The 20,408-nt window shown below is 38.6% G+C and overlaps 1 long non-coding RNA gene across 2 annotated transcripts in view; it reads left to right on the top strand.

Annotated features, from left to right (window-relative positions):
- The window catches only part of LOC139081418 (uncharacterized), a 32,080-nt gene that overhangs the window by 5,939 nt on the left and 5,733 nt on the right, over positions 1–20,408 (top strand). Inside the window, exons 3-4 of one of the 2 annotated variants that reach the window (XR_011536512.1) lie at positions 12,140–12,367; positions 13,324–13,463. The exons of the other annotated variant lie outside the window; for it this stretch is intronic. This is a non-coding gene — a long non-coding RNA (uncharacterized lncRNA). The remainder of the gene's footprint in view (positions 1–12,139; positions 12,368–13,323; positions 13,464–20,408) is intronic. 2 annotated transcript variants of the gene reach the window in all.

Here is a 20,408-nt window from a genome sequence, read left to right as displayed (position 1 = left end):
GACTGTGTCTTGTCTTCCTGCTCTACTCTTCAGTTCTGTGATGAGCTAAGAATCTTAACAACCGTAGCTCACTTTAGTAGGACCTGGACATAGTTGCTGGCACTTGCTTTTCCTCAAGAATGAGCTTTGCTTTCCTCTCAAGCTATGGAGACTCATGGCACGAACCACAGGTTTGACCTGATTCTATGTAATTGCTGCTAATAGTAACCTATTTGTCTTCATCTCTTTGGACATTGCTTTGGATTTCTGGGCAGCCAATTAGCACACACATCCTTCAAGATCATTCATTCACCCATGCAAGTTAATTCATTCACTTTTTCATTCATTTTCTGAGCACATACTCTACTTCAGACCCTTGCCTAAGCCCTAGGATGCAGAGTTAATATCCTAGAGCTAGTTTCACTGATCTTCATCTGACCATGTCTCAGCTTCACCTCATACTGCACTTATCCCAACATGACTCATAGCTGAGCCTGAATTATCCTTAAATGCTACCTTATACTGTTTATAGAAAAGATATTCAAATGGGAAATGAAGAAAATGTTGTTAACAGATCCAAATGCATATTGAATAATTTGGATATTTCCTGAGGTCTTTAATTTACCTCAAAGCAAATAATCAAATAGTCTTTTCTAAGTGGAATTATTTACATTGAAAACAAAGAGGTAAACAAAATAATAGATTAGAAACAGAAAAATTTTTAGAAGTAATAGTTAAATAAACTGCACTTGCCTAATGAGAGGCAGAGCATGGGACAAAAACAAATTTAATACAAGATTCCATCTTTTCTACACAAATGGTCTCGTCTTAATAAATGGCTGATTTGTTATAGTCCTAATAAAGTTAACGGAATGAGCAAAATCTTTCCAAATATTTCTTGCTTTTATTTCAGAAATCAATACCTGGCTTTCCATCAAATTACAATAAAGAATAAAGGCAATATGTAGACTTTATAGAGTCTACCAGAAGTTTCTATTTAAAATGACCTAATGCAAGGACAAAGACCCTTTGTGACTCTCCAACACTTGACCCACTGACAGCAGACTTGTGTTCTCTGAGGCAGCCCTTACAAGAACAAGGCCTATCAATGGTGGACGCTCCTCTGTGGTTAGACTTGGGGTTAAGTCATATGCCCCAGCCTGAATTTCAAAGGTACCAAGGAGTCTCTTTTTCTGCCAGGTAGACCTTGGATCTTGTATGTGGAAGAGAGGGCACACCACAGCCAGAATTTCAGCCTGCCCACAGGACCCCAATTTGATTGCCATGTTAGAGCTTTCTCTTCCTGAATCATTATCTCCCTTCTGAATTGGGTTTTCTCCCCCTGTATATTCTGTCTATTCTCATTGTTAAGATCCTATTGTTCTGTGTAGCTTGTTAGTTCACTTACTTTTGCAACAAATATTTATTGAACAATTACAGTGTTCCAGCGGGGTACCGAATAGAACAGGGACAAGGCTGAGATTCTTCTACTTTCACAGAGTTTGCGGTATATTGAGATGATAAGATATTTAAAAAGAAATTACTATAAATGTAATGAGTGTTAATAGGAGAAATATAACTCCTATCTCCTCTAGGGGCTTGTTCTTGAATTTTTTTCAACAAAGAAATTTCCTAAAATCAAGACAATAGTTTACCTGAGTGTCAAGAATCCTGCTCCTCCTCCTTTGATTTTCCCACACTTTAACCTCCCTGCCTGATTCTATTCCTCAGCACTAACCACTTCCAAAACTCACAGTTGAGGCCTGTTTCGCTGTTTCACGGTGCTTGGAACTGCCTGGTCATCCCTTCAGCTGGCCTCTGTAGCAAGATCAGTTACTTCCGGCACGGCATTGGGACTTGTGCCTTGGGCTAGCCACTATGTCTTACTCTCCCTCTCAGCTCCATGTTAGAAAAGTCCCAAGATCTGGTACATATCAGCTTACTAGGCTGCAAAGATCTCTGTAAATTTATTTGATTGTAAACTTTGTCTTAGAACTGACTTTTTCTGTACCTAAACCATGTCAGTGCCTTCTTAAGATAAAATGCAATGTTTCTTTTAGGAACTTGCAATCACTTAGAGAGCCTGATTCTAAGTCCACTGCTATACTATACATCCCGTAATAAGGTATGTGCTATTTTCTCATGTGCAAAATGAAGATAATGAGTGTTTATTTGAGGACTAAAAAGAGATAATGCATGAGAAAATACTTCTAACTGCAGTGCATCATACATATGTAAAATATTTTTTATAGTTGCTTGCTAAGGGATACCTTAGTAAGATGAAAGAAGTATTTTTACAATCAAAATTGGCTTACTTATGCCCAAGAGAGTAAAATTTGTTCTTCTTGGGTGTCAGTTTTCTCTTCTACTAAATGAAGGGGTTGGGCTGAATGACTTTCCAGCATTAACGTTTATTCCATCATACTGCTGTGTCTTATTGATGCTTAAATATTTCAGTAAGATCAATTAATAGGCAAATCTACTATCAACAAGCATTTATTACACAAAAAGTAACTACAAGGAAGCATGCTGAGTGCTTGGGATGTACAATGATTTATATCTGATCATGACTGCTGAGGGACTTCTTTGATTTGGAAGAGAAGCAGCATATGTGGATAAGATATAGCAACATAACTGTCAGCATGCAGTTCAGTATTAAATAAGGGATACTAAAAGTGAAAAAAACTTTCACTGAAAGGCATCACTTAATCCTCATGATAAATATGCAAGATTTACACATCCCTATTTTGCAAATTAAATATATAGAGACAGAAATAACGTCCATAATTTAATCAGTCTAAAACAGCTAGGAACTCGAAACAACACTCAAATCAATTTTATTAAAAAATGTAGATTTTTCCACTAAATCAAAGACTTTGACAGCTCAGAAACTACAAGTTCCTTTTGAGAGTGAACAAGGGTACTGTTAATAATTACTCTGGATCAACAGACGCAAAACAAAACGACCTGGGCAAATTGGGAGTTTGATTGTCTTACTTGTCATGTTGTATTTAAACTATGTCACTGGAGAAAAAAAGATATAGGAATAATTTAGAGCAGGAATGAAGGCAAGTGTCCCAGTCAACAAGTTGGTGGAAGAGCCATCTCATTGCTCTCTCACCAACTTCAGGTGTGTCTCTCAGATCTCCAGTTCTTGACTCTAATGTTCTTTAGCTGCATAGTTTCAACACAATGCTTCTTCCTTCATAAACCCAGCAGTTATTTGCTTTAAGCTGGCATTGACTTAATACTGGGATAATGAACTCAGGGTTTCAGGATGGGTCCCCAAATCAACCTTGCATGGTCACCAGTGTACCTTATTTCTAGGTTACTGCCTTACACTTGTTATATCAAACACAGAGGTGTTTAAGAGTCATCAACTTGCCTAGATTTGAATCCTCGCTTTCTCCTCTTAAGTGTGGGATATTTGGCAGGTTACTTAACTTGTCTTTGCCTGAGTTTTCTCATCAGTAAAAAGGGGATAATCAGTGTGCTTACAATGATAGAACATTGCTTCCAAAATTATTAGCTACTTTTAGTATTAGTATTAGACAATTAGAATGATCATTTCTTTCTACCAAGCAGAGGATGTGATAAATAGCTTAGTAAATATGATTTACTGCATTTGACAAAGAGAATCAGTAATAGTAAAGTAGTGGATTTGAAGATATAAGTCTTGGGTTAAGGTTCCAGCTTATCCATAGAATGCTTTTGAGCAAGTCACGTTACTTCCCTGAGTCTCAGTGCTGTTTAAGTTGTATAAATTGGAGCCAGTATCTACCACGAAGGGATATCTACCTCACGGGGTCACTATGAACATCAAAATAAATTTTTTTTTTGAGGAAGATTAGCCCTGCGTTAACATCCGCTGCCAATCTTCCTCTTTTTGCTGAGGAAGACTGGACCTGGGCTAACATCCATGCCCATCTTCCTCTACTTTATATGTGGGACGCCTGCCATAGCACGGCTGGACAAGTGGTGTGTAGGTCCTCACCCGGGATCTGAACTGGTGAACCCCCGCCGCCGAAATGGAAAATGCGAACTTAACCGTTGTGTCATGGGGCTGGCCCCATAAAATATTTTATATTATGAAAAATGATACATAAAAGTAAATCATTATAAGTTGTAATTCTAACATGTTTTATTACATGTAATTTACTCAATAAAATGTGTATAGCACTTGGCAATTTTCAAATATTTTTAAGTATAAAAATACTCATAGCTCTTGTATCACCTTACTTAGCAGGTGAATTATCATTGGCAGCGTTGGATTAAGATCTTTAACCCACCCCCACCCCCTAATTATACATTTTTGGTGAATTAAACTGTGTCCAAGGTTTACTTATGGGGCAAAAGAGTCGTGAGGACAGCAGGCTCATCATATTTAAGCCTTTAAAGAACAGACTGCACCCTCTTTAATATGTGGTCCATGTTCTAAAATTGAAATATATTATACATTAAGAAATACAGAAACGAAAACATTACCAGGAATAGGACTAGCTCTGCTTTTGTGGTGCATTGCAGAGAAATGCGAGTAGCAATGCTGAATCCAGTTATAGAAGTCAGCTTCAGTTTCACTTGCTACCTTGGTCAAGCAGCCAAAGAAACCAAGAGAACTAGGGTTTAGCAATGGGCCAGAAAGACTCCTTGGGCCATTTTCCAGGGAAAGATGATAAATCAGTGAGAGAGAAAGGCCTTTATACTGCTTTAAGTTGCTATCAAAATCAGATTAAATGCAGACGTTCCCAAGTAAAAGTTCTGTTAAAGCAAATAATCAAAAAACGTAATTTTGTGTAAAATCTGTATTTTAAAGCTATGCGGAGTTTAATATTCACTCCTCTTGGAAGAGGTGTGAGTGTTTCAACCAACATTCCCCGGGGCATGTGTGGACTCTGAGTGCTTGATGCTGTAATGCCATTATCCTGCTCATTATTCCTATCAGGCAGGGCAGTCCCATTTTCCAGTTGGAGAGGTGGGTTGGGTTAACTGCCCTAAGCTCACAGACTGGTCGTTTCCAGGCTTGTTCTTTCTTGCTAGTAAACCCCACCATCATTCAAGTTTGTCAAGCAGAGAAATTTTATAAAATGCACTTAAAACTTAAGTAGTTGAAAGAGCTCATCGTTGCCTAGCAACAGGGCTTCCGGAGGTAAGCAATGTGACATGCTGAAGAGATCCCTAGAGAAGAGAGGAAACCTTGCTGCTAGCTGTAGCTTTCTCGCTATATTAAGTGGGAAAATCATTTCAGCACTTGGGGGAACTCACTGATGAGATGATGAGCTTGAACTAGATGATCACTAGAGTTCCTTTCACAATTTTATCTCTGATTGGATGAACCATCAAGTTATTACAGTTTTAGCCTCTCAGACATGACCCTTGGGTTTAGATTCTGATTTTACCATTGATTACAGCATCTTTGGCCATTGTCATCAAATTCCTTACTTACCTAACTCTCTATTTAAGATATCACCCTGTCAATATATTGTTCTTTTGTATGATTTACTTAAAGAACAAGTCTTTTTTGAGCAAGTATACTGTGTAAGGCACTGTACCTGTGCTAAGGGAATAAATATGAGTAAATCAATTACACTCTGTCTTCTAGGAGGTTGCAGCCCTCCTATTCACACAAATATTTTTAAAACGTGGAGAGGTTTACGAAACTTGGAGTAGCCTCAGAGATCTCCAGCAAGGAATCTTTTATTTGGCTCCCATGGCTCCCTAGAGACTAGAAGTCTTTTATTTTAGATAAGGTTTATACTGGGGTGAGTTCTGGAGAGTCCCATGCATCTGCCATACCTTGAGAAAAGAAGACATTGAGGTTTGAGTTAAAAACTTGCTCCAAATCACACAGCTTTGAGTGGAAAGGTGGGATTCAAACTCACGCTTTCTGATTACACGATTAGGATTTTTATGCACAGTAGGCCCTTGATGTAAGGTGAAAATTGACAGATGCACACAAGAGACAGAAAAATAAAGTGATGGTCTTTGAAAGGTGGGAAAAGTTGCATCAGGAAGGAATGAGGGAAAAAAACTCATGAAACAGGTGGCATTTGAATTCTTTGAATTGGACATTGTAGGACTCATTGACTTCGATCTCTGAAGATGAGAGGAAAGAAATTCTTGGCAGAAGGAATATTATGAGCAAATCAAAAAAAAAAAACACAGTAAGATAGTGCGCAGCAAATGTGGAGAAAATCAATCTAGTTAGAGCACAGGATCTGAGAAGCAGAGCAGCAACGGATGTGATAAGTGAGGTGGTTTGGAACAGTTATGAGGGCCAGGTTCAGGGGCCTTGACTTCATTTAGTAGAGAATTGAGAAATATTAACATTTTTGAGCAAAGGAATGGCATCATCATATTTATGGTCTTGAACAGGTTATACATCTATAACAGGTATAAAATGCCTTTATGAAGACCAATTAAGTGGCTGCTGCAATTGTCCAGGGAAAGGCATGAGGGTGTCAAGGAGAATGAGAACTGTCAGGGTGGGGAGGAGAGAATGGAGTTAAGTGATTTTAGAGGCAGAAAGAAGAGTAAGGTGGGATGAGGTGAAGAAGTGCCCAAGTGATCGCACTGCATCAAGTCTGGTTGACAGGAGAGCAGCAAGGTCAGGGCTACAGATTCTGCAGAATCTACAGCTATAGATTTTGGCATTCTCTTCCCACAGGAAAATATTACTAGAATGAAGATGAATAAATGGACAAGAGAAAGATCATGTATTATTTATAAATCTATAGTCCCCAAATTTAGCGGGGGCCTTATTTGCAGGGACCATATTTTTATGTTTTAATAATGTTTAATTAAAATAAAATATACATTCAGAAAAGTTCACAGATATTAAATGTGAAAATGTCTTTTCCCAGAGCTATTGCAGTAGAACACTATCTGCGTTCCGGAAGACACCCGCATGTGCCCTCTCACTCACTGTGCTCTGTGGGTAACACTACTCCCACTTGGTTTTGCCCGTTACATGCACACAACCAGCTATTATATACCTTTTGTGTTTGACTTCTTTTACTCAAAATTAGGCCTACAAATTCATCTATAATATTACATGCAGCAGTGAATCATATTTTTTCATTTCTGTATAGTATTCTATTGTATGAATCTACTACAATTTATTTACACATTGTTGTTCAATGACTTGAAATTAAAAATAATACTGCTTTGACAAGCTCGTACATATCTTTAGATGCCTATATGCATATATTTCTATTGGGTGCAAACTTGGGAGAGTTATTTCTGGGTCTTAAAATGTATGCACACATACACACTCATATATCTTTGCATACTGCCAAAGGGTTGTCCAAAGTGATGACACCAATGGATCTTCTCACCAGCAGTGTAGGAGAGTGCTGGCTGCTCTGCCTCTTCATCAACACTTTATTTTCTCAGCATTTTAACATTAGTCATTCTGGGAGTGCTAAGCGGCATTTCCTTGTGGTTGCAGTTTGTATTTCTCTGATGACTAACAAAGTCGGGCACTTTTGCCTGTGTTTGTTCTCGTTCAGTAATTTGGTTATCCTCATTTGTGAATGCCTGTTTAGCATTCTTGCCTAATACTCTATTGAGTTTCTGTTTTACGCTTATTGATAAGTAGCAGAACTTTATATATGCAAGCACTCTTAAATTTTATGTTTTGTATCTTCTCCTGCTCTGTGGCTTGTGCTTTGACCTATTAAGTGGTGTATTTTGATAACAAAAGTGCTAATTTTATTCCATTCATCCATCTTTTCCTTTATCATTAATAGTTTTTTTGGCGTGTGTATATGTGTGTGTGTCTTACTTAAGACATCTTTCTGTCCCTCAGTATTATAGAGAGTCTTGTGCATTATCTTCTCTATTATTTCAAGATTTGGTCTGCAATCCACCTATAATTGATTTTTATATACGGAATGAAATGGGGTCAATATTCACCTTTTCCCAGAAGGATATCAAAGGGCTCAGCAGCATTTAATGAAAGACTACCATTTCCCCATTGCTCTGACATGCATCAATATATACGTGGATCTGCTTCTGAATCCTCCATTTCTTTTTTTAAATTTTTTCTTGAGGAAGATTGGCCCTGAGCTAACATCTGTTGCCAATCTTCCTCTTTTTCTCCTTTCTCCCCAAAGCCCCAGCACATAGTTGTATATCCTAGTTGTAAGTCATTCTAGTTATTCTGTAGGGGATGCTGCCACAACATAGATTGATAAGCTGTGTGTAGGTCTGTGCCCAGAATCTGAGCCAGTGAACCTTGGGCCACCAAAGTGGAGGGTGTGAACTTAACCACTCACCACGGAGCCAGCCCCTCTCCATTTCTTTATATTACTCTTTTTGTTCTTATCCCTCTATATTTACAGAATTGTCTTAATTATTTCAGCTTCATTAAAAATCTTGATGTCTGCTAACACTGTCTTAATTACTGTGGCTTTATAAAATTCTTAATATCTGGAAGTAAAACTTCTCCCATTTTGTTCTTCAAGTTTGTCTCGGCTATTTCCAGCCTTTTACATTTCCAGATGCAAAATAATATTTAAAATCAACTTGCTATTTTCCATATACACATACACATATGCACACACACGGAAGTTCAAGTACCAGTTTGTACTCTAGGACATGAGAGCAACCTGAGGGAAGACGTTTATTCTTGCTCTTTGATTATTAACCATTGCCTTCACCTTTCCTTCGCTGGGCATTTCAATATTCATAAATATCTTTAATAGAATATTATGGAAGAGAATAAAATAGGGGATTATCGATTTAAGGAAGCTATTTTTAACATAGCGGTATTTGCTGACATGTACTAATGCTTTCTATGTGCAGGCTGTCTTAACTGCTTTCCATATATTAACTCATTTAATCATGACAACAATCTTAGAGGTGAGTTCTTTTGTTATATTTTACATTTGAGGAAAGTAAGGCACAGAGAGGTTACAGAATTTGACCAGGTTTACATGTGTAAGTTGTGTAGATAAGATTCAAGCACAGACTTTCCGAGCCTAAGACCAAATCCTAATATATTCGATAAACTTAACTTTAGTACCATCTATGAATTAGATACTGCTGTGCTCTGGATGTGATAAATATGAGTAATACATGTTGTTAGTGTGGTAGAGAGATAAATGCCCCAGACTACAGATGTGGAAAGAGGTGCCCAAGTTCAGATTTTATATCTACGATTACTCAAAAAAATCAGAGCCCAACTAGGAGCAAGTTCAGACTTTTCTAGCACTCGGCTTAGACTTTAGTTGTAGCCAAGTAGATTTTAGCCTCAATGTTCCACATGAAAATTTATTCCTTCGTAAAATTCCTTTATCACTATTCCATTTCTTGTTTTTCTTTCTGCTCAAGATCTAAATAGACTTCAACAGTCTATCTATTTCTGTAGCTGGAGGTAGCTGAGGAGACTAACTCCCACATCTCAGTTCAACCTTGCAGCACCTCGATTTGGCTTAAATATACCATTCTCAAGTACTCAGTTCTGGGAACGCTGAGGCTAGAGTTTCTGGAGAATTGGTGTTGTAATTAGAAGTCACTGTAGTATAAGCCAGACTAACATCTATGCTGCATTTGTATAAATTCACACAGTGTAATCAATATAGCCAGAGGAAAGGGATGTGAAAGCAATCACTGTGTTGGCCACTGCATAGAAATGTTGTAAATGGTGGCACCATCTCCTGCTCCCCCACCTCAGTGGATTTTTCTTGCATTATGTAATGTTAGGTGGCTTAAGGCTGATGGTTCATTAGGTTGCTTGGAGTTACTGACATTTCAGTTCAGGGTGGTGATGAGACTTCCACAAATCACAAACGTGAGTTTCTGCAGCTCCCAGATCTATCTTTGTGATATTTTTCATTTTACTTTTTAACAGAGAGACCTGGTATTTTAAAGAATAGTTCTCAATGGCCCTGGTAATTCTATACTAATTCTGTACTTGAAATTGATGGGTTTATCAACCTAGGACATTGACAAAACCCAGGGAACTTCAAAAGTCATTATCCTTCTCTGCCTCTGAGGCCATAAAATGCCAGAGTCATCACTGCTCAGGGCCCCTACTTTTGGCTTTTTTTTTTAAACCACTATGACTTGCAAAAATCAGTCATAAAGATTTTCTTCATCATGCAAGCAATAAAAAAGGATGCAAAACATTTGGGAAATGCAAAATGCTATATAAATTTAAGTATAGTTTTGTTCATTCGACACCCAGACTATACACACATGATTTCCTTGCATGAAAGAAAATATTGCTTTTGCTTGATTTAGAGGCATAGGTGATGCATTCAATGAGTAAACTGGTGCAGCATAAAGAGCATGGATTTGAGTTCAGAGAGACCAGAGTTTATTTTCAGCGTTGCTACTTACTAGTGCATGTAACCTTGACAGATTATTTCTCAGAGCCTCAGTTTTCTAATCTGCATAATAAAGATAATCACACACACATGTACACATACACACTCACATCCCTCAGAGATCTGTGAGGGCTGAATAAGATAACATAGGCAAAGTGTCCAGCAAAATGTCTACCTTACTGTTTCCTAAAGTTTTAAATGCTAAACCACTGGAGTGGGCAGTGTGCAATGTAAGGCACAGTCTAACAAGTGGTGCACCCCAGTAAAGTCACCACAAAGGAAGAGGAAACCCTGTTGGCATCATTCTTTTTCATCCTAGCTGTTCTGCCTGGAATAAAAATCCGTGTGGACCCAGAATAGTGTTGAATGAATAGATGGAACTCTTCTTGAAACTGCTCCATAATGGGTCATTGTAAGTGCATTAGTAATGGGGGAATTACCTTGTAGAAGGTATCGACATGGTACAGTGGAAGCCATATTGGAGAAGCGCCAGGTGTTTAGGGCTCTAGTTCCATCTGGTTGCTAGCCAGCAAGTCACCTAGCCTCTGTGGGTGTCAGTTTCCTCACCTGAAAAATGAACGAATGGCTCGATGACCTTTATAGCCTTGAGCCACTCTTTGAATCTGTGAAATGAAATTCCTTCATGAAAGAGAGATGTTTTGCAGCAAATAGGCTAGCTGCTAAAGAAGAGCTATAAGCTTTTAGGGCAGGCAAGAAACCTATCTCTATCACTTCCTGAATGGGAATTTAGCTTAAGCAGTCTTTGCAGCACTGGCTGTTGGCAAAGCAGTGGGTTTCATCACTGAGGAGTAAAGCTCAATAACCTTGCTCCAAATAGGAATGTTGCCTGTAGATGTGGCATCATTAATAGAGCTACTCCAGACCTTGAGGATTTTATAACAAAGTCATATGTATTTAATAGGCATTTCACTTGGAATGTTTTTATGTAAAATTCACACATTTTGATAAACCTATTTGGTATCAAGACACTGAAATACAATTTTTTTCTCTCCTAACATACTGCAAATCCAAATGCGTAAACAAAGTTCTTGCTTGGCATTGCAGCTTCCCCCACATTAACGCAGTTCGTCTAGGGCAGGGCTGTGAGTTTCTTTTCTCATTATGCGCAGAACATAGCATGGGCAGTCAATTGTTTACTCAGTTAACATAATAATGAATCGATGGTCACAAAGATGCTATGAAATACTGATTTGTGAGTTAAATAAGTAGACGTTCAGTTCGATGGCAATCTACCAAGAAATTTAAGTTCAGAAAGAAGCCGTATTCAGATCCTACCAAACCCAGGGATGTAATTTTACCTCTCTGGGCTTGAACATCCTCCTCGATGAATGAGAGAGTAGAACAAAGTGATCTAAAAGTGTCTTTCAGTTCTAAAGTCTATGTTTTCATTCTACATGTATTAGAATTATTGGTAATCTCACAGCTGTATTTGGAAACTACTCAGATTTAAGGGGTACTAAGATGACTTTTCAGCTCAAAACTATAAAAGGACTCTCCAGTGCCTACATAAATTTCAGGTTCCTTAACCTGGCATTCAAATCCTCCACCACATATAATTAATTGCTTCAAGTTTATATGTTTTCCAAGGTTAATTTCAACATAAAATATTCAATATATATACAATTTTGGAGGATCAGTAGTATTTCTTGTCACAATTGTCCATTCCCTAACCTTTTAAAAAACTCCTTGACTAAGGGATTGTAGTTTTATTTTCTTTTAGTGCTTATAAATGTTTTGCATGAAGGGGGTGCTAAAATATATGAAAATAAAAATCAATAAATGACGTCAAATCTTATTTTCTTTCAAAGACACAGAATGAAGGAACTAGAAATTAAGGAAACCCAATGAAAGTGTCAGGAAAGGAATAGTGGATCTCCTTTAACTAGAGACTTAATTTACATCAGAGAGATAAGACTGGCCGTAAACCATCATGAGCTGAGCTCGGGAGCACATCTGTTGAAAATTCTTGGAAGAAAACTGAAATCCATCAGCTTGAGCGTATGTGTGTTGAAACAATTTCTGTTCAATTATACTAGGTGAGTAGCACATGAAAGGCATTGTTGAAGATGGAGGGTCCTAATTTAAAACCTTTTCTGTGTGATCCTGAACAAGCTACTTAACGCTCCTGGGCTTAATAAGATTGATATTAAATGAGGAAATGCAAACAACATAGCAGAGAGCGTAGCCCTTCTTAAATATTCAAAAACATGTTTTTTTTTACCTTCACTAATTTTGTATTTCTTATCTTTCTCTATGAGATAAAAAGAAAAAGTCATATGCAGACCATTTAGATCATCAAAACAGCGGCATAGAATACTTTTTGACTGTAATCTAATTGGAGTCCATGCCAAATGGCCTTTGTTTGTTTGATAATAGATTTAACATGGGTCTAAGGAATTATTACTGACTCATTTTTCAAGAAATGGAAATTAGGGGAACTTTCCTGTGTGGCAGCTACTTCTGGGTGAGTTTCTGGACACTTTGACAGCTTTGCAGTTTATAAGTGCAGAACTGAGTCCAAGGCCTATTTATCTGTCATCTCTCCTCTACTGAGCAGAGATTAAGCAAAGTGCTATAACTCTCTGTGAGACTCCCTTAACTAAAGATTTCAAGATTTCCACATGGGCCAATATGGAAGAACTGGCTTCGCTGCTATTGGTTTCCACATCTTCCAGAAAGTCTAATATGGTTGTTCGGAGGATAGCACCAACACAGCTCCAAAATCCTGCTAAAGTAACCAAAATTGCCATAACAGAATTCCTTTCGGTGAATTCCTTCATATTGCTGACTCCATCTAAGATTCCTGCCTAGATTTCAAGCTCTTCCATCAAGTGGCTTCATCTATCCATTCAATCCCATCTTTCCTTGCTCCCCAGCACCAGCTGCCCACAATCTATTACTGTTCCCCTGGTTATCTTTGCACAAATGTTACCTTTCCTTGAAATGCACTCTAGGCTCCTTAACATATCCTAAATTCCTTTTCTCTATCAAGGTCAAGTTGGTCTCATCCTGTCCATCAAAGCTTTCCTGATTAGTCCAACCTTTGTAATTACGAGTTTCTCACTTCCACCTGACCTTCCCCCGACCCCCCAAGCATACTTCTATGACTGGAGCTGAGAATGTTTTGCTTGGGTAAGTTAACACCCTCTAAGCTAAGCCTTCCCTCCTCTTGTCCTTATTAGCTATTTCTCTTTGTATCCATATTTTATGGCTGGAAGGGGTGTTGTGAATAGGAGCAGGGTCTAATGAGAAGGATGGAGAGAATGATTTAATACTTTTTTTTTTTTTCTGCCGGCTTCCTAAGATTGTAGGGAACTGAGTTTCACGTGATTTGGTGTAACTATTTGACTTAGGTGGAAATAAGCAGATCTACTTTAGGGCCCAGGAAATTGCACGTGAAACCTAATGGGGAAAGAGGATGATATTCTCCTTACCTCTGCAGGAAACTCAGCAGAGTTTTGACGTTATAGCCATCAGGGACCAGCCAGATCACAGACGCCTCGTTCAAATGGGGATGATTGATGAGTGTTAACGAAAGGAGGAGCGGGAGGAGAATGTGCAATTTTGTAAAAAGGTGTGAGGACGGTTTTAGGAGATTCACAAATCATGGTAAAGCATCCCAAGACTGTCCACAGCAGCTAGCCCCTACCATCCTTAGTCTAAGTGGCAGAGGGGCGTAACTATTACTGGGAGAGAGAGAATTATTGCTGTAGGAGAGGCTGTACTTCGGGAGCGAAGCACAGCGACTTCCAACCCACACCCCTGTGTGGAAGGATCAGAGGACTAAAAACCCCAGCCGCACTTCTCTCTCTCTAACTTCCTGCCTCTTGTCTCCTACTGGACAACCCAAAAGGAAGCCGGAGGAATAACGTTTCACTGCTGCAGCCCATAATAGTCTGCATCCTTCGGCAGAAAAAAGGGCGGGAAAGGGTAGACAGGGAATTTGGGGGGCAAACGGAGAGTCCCCAGTGGAGGCAGTCTTATTATTGTAAGTCCGAGTGATCCGGAGAAGGGGCATGGACAGTGCACGCAGAAGGGGTGAGACGGCGGACACGAGCAAGCAGGAGCCGGCGCGGACCAACAGCTGTGATGAGGCCGAGTCTGCGGTTTGTTGAACTCATCTGAGAAGCCCCTCTGTGACGGGAGGACATTTAGAGGTGGCAGTAACATCTACGAGTGAAGTTCCTGAGGGAGCGAGCACAAGAGGTCCTGGAATGGCCCAAGGATATTCCCCTAGAACGTGTGAGAGCCCAGAAGTCTAACTCAGGCAGTGTTAACGTAGAGCCTGCAGGCAGGGTGACTTCATTTACTGCTGCTATTTCGAACTCACATTATGGAGACATCTGGAATGTTTGGATTATATAACATTTTATATTCTGTGCCCTGTCGCCCAGTTTTGACTGGCATACAATACTTTTGTATTATTTATCGGTAAATCTTGTCTTCACAATCTAAATAGACGGCTAAGAACTATTTTCTTTTTACATTTTCATATAATATTTAATACTGTCTTTAAGGGCTGTGCACATAGTAGGTGCCAATTACATATTTGCTGACAGCTTAACAGGCTTTGAAAGCTAGATTTTTATAAAGTCAGTTGCCAGATAGATAGATAGATAGATACATGGATGGATAGATAGATGGACAGATAGATACGAGAGAGAGAAAAGCAACTAGCTAGTTCTGGTTATTTTGTCCACATAAACCTTCTAGTCAGTGACACAAAAAGGTGCAAATGAGTATCTGTAAATGCGTTGTTATAAACTGCCTTCTGTGAATCTCAATTCCTGAATGTTCATACACTAAATCTGGGGAAGAAACACTGTTACATTTTCTGTATCTAGTCTATATTCTCACTGGTAAAGACGAAGGATGTTAGGATGTCATGAACAGGAATTAGCGAGAATTATTTTGGTACTTTCTATGTAAATTTAATTAAAGAGAAATATCACCCAAAGTGAGAGTCAGCGCTATGCTATATGTCTAAATCAGAGCTACTACCGTGTTCTACAAATGAGTGTTGCTGTGTAGTTCAATGTTATAGCAGGGGAACTGGCTATTCTCATTCAAAGTTAAATGATGAAAAACTGAGAAAGAAGACAGGCCAAAAATTCCACACCAATTGGATGTAAAAACCTTCCTGCTTAGTACGCTTAGTGCCCTCCCAAGTTTTCTTTTTTAAACTAGGATTTTCCTCTCATACTAAATATTCCATACCTAAGCCACATTCACGTAAACGACGGCCAAGTGTCGTCATCCTCAGTGCTTCTTCTCCAGAGCCACGTCGGGGGATTGGGACCTCTGAGGAGCTTTGTACTTAGGAGAGAGGTGGGCAGTGGGGCTGAAAATGCACTTAGCGACCCACCTTCTGTGTGAGCGGAGGGTGAGGATGTGACGCCCTTGTTGTGGAAGAAGATTATTTGTTCTGGTTCTGACTCTGCTCTGGGGCCCCAGACAAGCCACTTGCTGTGCTGAGCATGGAGACTACAAATCAGGCATCACTCATTTTTCTATCTTAAAAACACATTATTTCTTTTTAATTTACAATAATTAATCTCCACTGATTTTAACTAATAAATTATGTAAATTTATAAGGAAGAATTTAATAATCCCCTTGCTTCCTTTATTTTCTCTTCCCCTCGATGACCAAAGTTCAGAGCCTGAAAGATAGTCTTTCACAAGGTCCTTTAGGTTCAAACCCATATATGCTCACACGTGAGGCAGTGACTCTGTGCTCCTTGTCTGTTTGAAGTTAGTATTTGCCACTTAACATGGGATTTCTTTCTTCACATATTAGTCGTTATTACCAAGCTGACATAAGTGCCTTGAGAACAAGGAGGACTTCAAATACCTTTTGTGCTTCTTATCAGTTACATTCGCACTTCCCAAGCCAACTCAAACCCACGCAGCAGCAGAGTGTATTGCTGACCCTGTCCTGGCCTTTCCAACCATATTCTGGTTACCATTGCAAATACTGACGTTTCCTCGGCTATCACTGGCTTTATAGACAAACTAACTAAACCGAAACAAAACCTGCGTTTCTTCTATGTTTAGTGTCTTGCCAAAATGCAACTGCCTTAAGGAAAATCTTTGTACATCTTATAACTAAGGGAAAAAATTATATACTTAACATAAGCATAGATGAAAATTTGGGCATGAGAAAGGGAAGGATTTTAACCACATGAACACAAGTATTGACATCATTAGCTTAGTGCATTTTAAAATCTTCTTTGTGACATAGCTAGTCCTCTTCTAAAAACCATCTCGACTTGTCTTACACGTGTTTGCATCCTCTGAATTCACTACTAAAAATATTTAGTGATAAGAGGAAAATTGCACTGTCATCTTCTAAGTACCACTAAAGTAATGCAAGACAGTCTAATCACCACATCTAATTAAAATAGTAAGCCACTTAAAAAAATCCTCTTGTTATTATTGAAGACTTGATTGTAACACTTCTATATTAGCAGTGCTCCTTAAAGAGGTAAGGAAACCCATTACTCAGAAGAAACAAGCCTTCAGTGCCAGACTTCTTAGTCAAAAACAGGATGCTTTATCAATCAGTCAGCTTTCCTGGCAGTGATGCTGTCATCCAGAGATGAAGTTTCAGCATTGCAGCAAAGCAGGATCACTTGTTTTGTTTTGATCACTTGTAGACTGGTGATCTCCTCTATTTCATTTATTTGGGTGGCTCACAGAGGCTGTGCACTGAATTTCAAAATAAGAGCACAATTTAGTACTTTGTGTGTTTGGGGTGTGTGTGCATGTGAATTTGTTCAATTTTTGACTCCTCCATTCACGTGACAGTCTGACGTTCTTTTCCATTCCCAGCCTCTTTAATGGATGAACTCTCACATGCCAACGTATATGGAGAATTCATACAAGCCTAGTGGCAGACATGGGCTCCCATCTCTGGAATTATTGCAGACCACTTCCTGTTCCACTCATTTCAGCCAATTCTCCCCAAATTGTCTTGCTTTCCAATTCCAGTTGATTTCAATATGCGGGCTCTTGGAGGAAGTAGAGGAAGCATCGAGTTTCGAGGACCCACTTTGCACATACCTCTTTGGATCAGCCTCAAGTTAGTCTCTCAGTCACAATTTTACATTATCTTTCTGGCACCATGTAGGGACCCTGATGGGACAGTCATAGTGCTTGCTGAATCAACCCTGGACACTCTCCTGAGCCTGCCCTGCCTTAATTCTCCACTAGGGGGAACCAACGTGAAATAACGGGAAAAAAATTATAGTCAAGGTCAGAAAAATTGCATCTCCTGGTTTCAATCAGAAAATAAAGATATTAAATTTTCATCCAAGTTGTCTAAGTTATTTACTCATTTATATGAACTATAACTCTAATTTATTACTTAGATTGCTGGGTCTTATGATGGATAGCTGCCTTACTTCCTTTAAAAATTTTTTTCATAAAAAATACATATAGTTTAAAATATGAAATACTATTTGAAGATTCATAATGAAAAATAGGAGGCTCTGCCCCATGCTTTCTATTCCTGGTTCTCATTCATTAAACACTAACCATTCAACACTGTCAGTTATTTCTACTACCAGCTACCTCCATATTTCTAGACAAGTTACTTATAGTTCCATTTGTGCATTCGTCAGTTTTAGGCATTATCTACTGTCTTCCAACTAAGAAAAATAAAAATTTATCACTCTTTCACCTCGTTTCCCTCACTGCTTCTGTTTCCTAACTTTTCCAAAACAGAGCACAATTGTTTTAAATATTGCTCACATTTAACAGCCTAGTATAGGTGATTACATTTCTTTCTTTGTACATTTTTTCCTTGGAGTTAAAATAGCCTCATTTAAAATTTTTGTTTTAAGTTCTCCAAGACAGGGTTATTCAACCTTGAAACTATTGACATTTTGGTGCGATAACTCTGCTGGAATGGGTGAAGGGCAGGAGGGTGGCCTATGAATTATAGGGTGTTTAGCTGCCTCACTGGCTTCATCCCACTAGATGCCAGTAGCACCTTCATCCAGTTGCAAAAAGCAAAAAATGCTTCCAGACATTATGAAATGTTTCCTGAGGAACAAAATCACCCTTGTTGAGAACCACTGCTCCAGAAGAACTCGAAACCACCTCTCAGAACGGCAGACACCTTGTGCTAGCCGGGTCCTTTTGTTTATTTCCTCTTGCAGACGTCTCTTCCGGAGCTTGTTGTCCTCTTGCTGCGGTCTGAGCAGGTTCTCCCCAGGACTCCCCAGCACAACAGTCACCCTGGGCCTTCCTCTCACCCGCACCTGGGAAATTCCCTTTGCTTTTCTACTGTGTTGAATCACCTGCTTCCCAAATCTTTCGTCTGCTTCATCCTTTTGTTCTCTCAAATTTGGGAACATATTTTCTACTAACTTCCTGAAGCTGAATAACAGGTAACATTTTGAGAACTTGCATAGCGAAAATATCTATTCTGCCTTCATACTTGACTGTTAAGTTTGGCTGAGTTTAGACTTCGAGTTTGAAAATCATTTTTTCTCAACACTTGAATGCATCGGTCCATTTTCTCCTAACCTCCTATACTGCATTGAGAAATATAATCCCATCCCTGATTCTTACTCCTTTCTTTATAACCTGTATTTTCTCTCTCTGGAGGTTTTGAGTTCTTTTCTTTAAACATGGTGATTTGAAATTTCACTGTAACTTTTAAGATAGGTACTTTATATCTGGAAATTCACATGCTCTAGTTTTGAAAATGTTTTCTCTTTTATTTTCCATCTCTTCCTTTTCCTCCTACTGGAAAATATTTAGCCATTATTTTATGAATGATATCCCTCTATTCTATCATGTATTTTTGGGCTATCGTTAGATATAAGTTAAATCTTTTTACTCTCTCCTATATCTTCAAACTATTCTTTCTTTTTTTTCCCCAACTATATCTCACTATACTACATCCTGGATAATTTCTTTAGAACTGTGATAAAGCTCACTAATTCTCTTTTTGGTTATATCCAATACACTGCTCAACACATCCATTGTATTTTTAATTTTAATTATTCTGATTTTAATTATTTAATTTTAATTATTTTATATTTTGCAAGTTATTTTTGTTTCTTATTTCCATTTTTTTCTGTTCAGCTTTTAACTCTTTAAATATCAGTGTACTCATTTTAATGTTTTGAATCTGTTAAGTCCAACGTTGATCCTATTTGTGAAATCTTAATCTCCTGTTAACTTTTCTACTGATTCTTGCTCCTACTGGCTTAATTCCAATTCTGCTTTGCAATTTTCTGAACTATGGTATGTCATTCATTGGAACCCTACTGTAAGATAAAAATGGAGCTTGTGATTAAAGTGGCTTTTATTCAGCTTCTGTCTCTGGATTCATGTTTCACATTGTTTCTGGATGCTGAGAATTTCCTTTGCTTTCTTATCAATGCAGCAGTGAATTTAAAAGTTAAAAAATGTTTTCCAGAACTTTTGGTATTCTGTACCAGTTATATTTTTCCAGCTTTCTAGTCCAGAAAGAGAAGTTGCAATTCACCTTCATTCTTTGCTTGTATCCAACCAGGAATTAACTGGAGTAACAGGGACCTGATTTAACCTCTCACCTGGAACAACGACTAAAACATAAAAGATAAAATGTATGAAACAAGAGTTTTCAAGACACAAGACATCAAACAATGAAAGATGGTGATCCCAAGAAAGTGGAAACAAAGGAGATAAACTATGTGGTTTCCCAAACTCACTGCCCTGAGTTTCCAAGCTGCAGCAGAAAGGAGGGGAACCCAGCAAAGCTCAGCGGAGTCTCTGAGTTGGGGAGACAGACCCAAGGTCCAGGCAGAATCAGGCAGCACTATTGCACCAGAGATCTACTAGGGAGGAGAGAGCATCACAGAAATGGAACTCTGCAGACTGATAGAGAGTTTCCCTAGCGTATTTAATAGGGCACCGCCAGCACGTACATACGAAGAAACTACCTAAGGTAGAGGGAAAAAGTAAATTGTATTAGTTTGCTAGGACTGCTGTAACAAATACCACAAACTGGGTGGCTTGAAAAACAGAAATTTATTTTTTCACAGTTCCGCAGGTGGAAGTCCAAGATCAAGGTGTCCGCAG

The sequence above is a fragment of the Equus przewalskii genome, chromosome 2 (genome assembly GCF_037783145.1).
Source record: "Equus przewalskii isolate Varuska chromosome 2, EquPr2, whole genome shotgun sequence".
Classification (NCBI taxonomy): Eukaryota; Metazoa; Chordata; class Mammalia; order Perissodactyla; family Equidae; genus Equus; species Equus przewalskii.
This window is presented reverse-complemented; position numbering and strand designations above follow the sequence as displayed.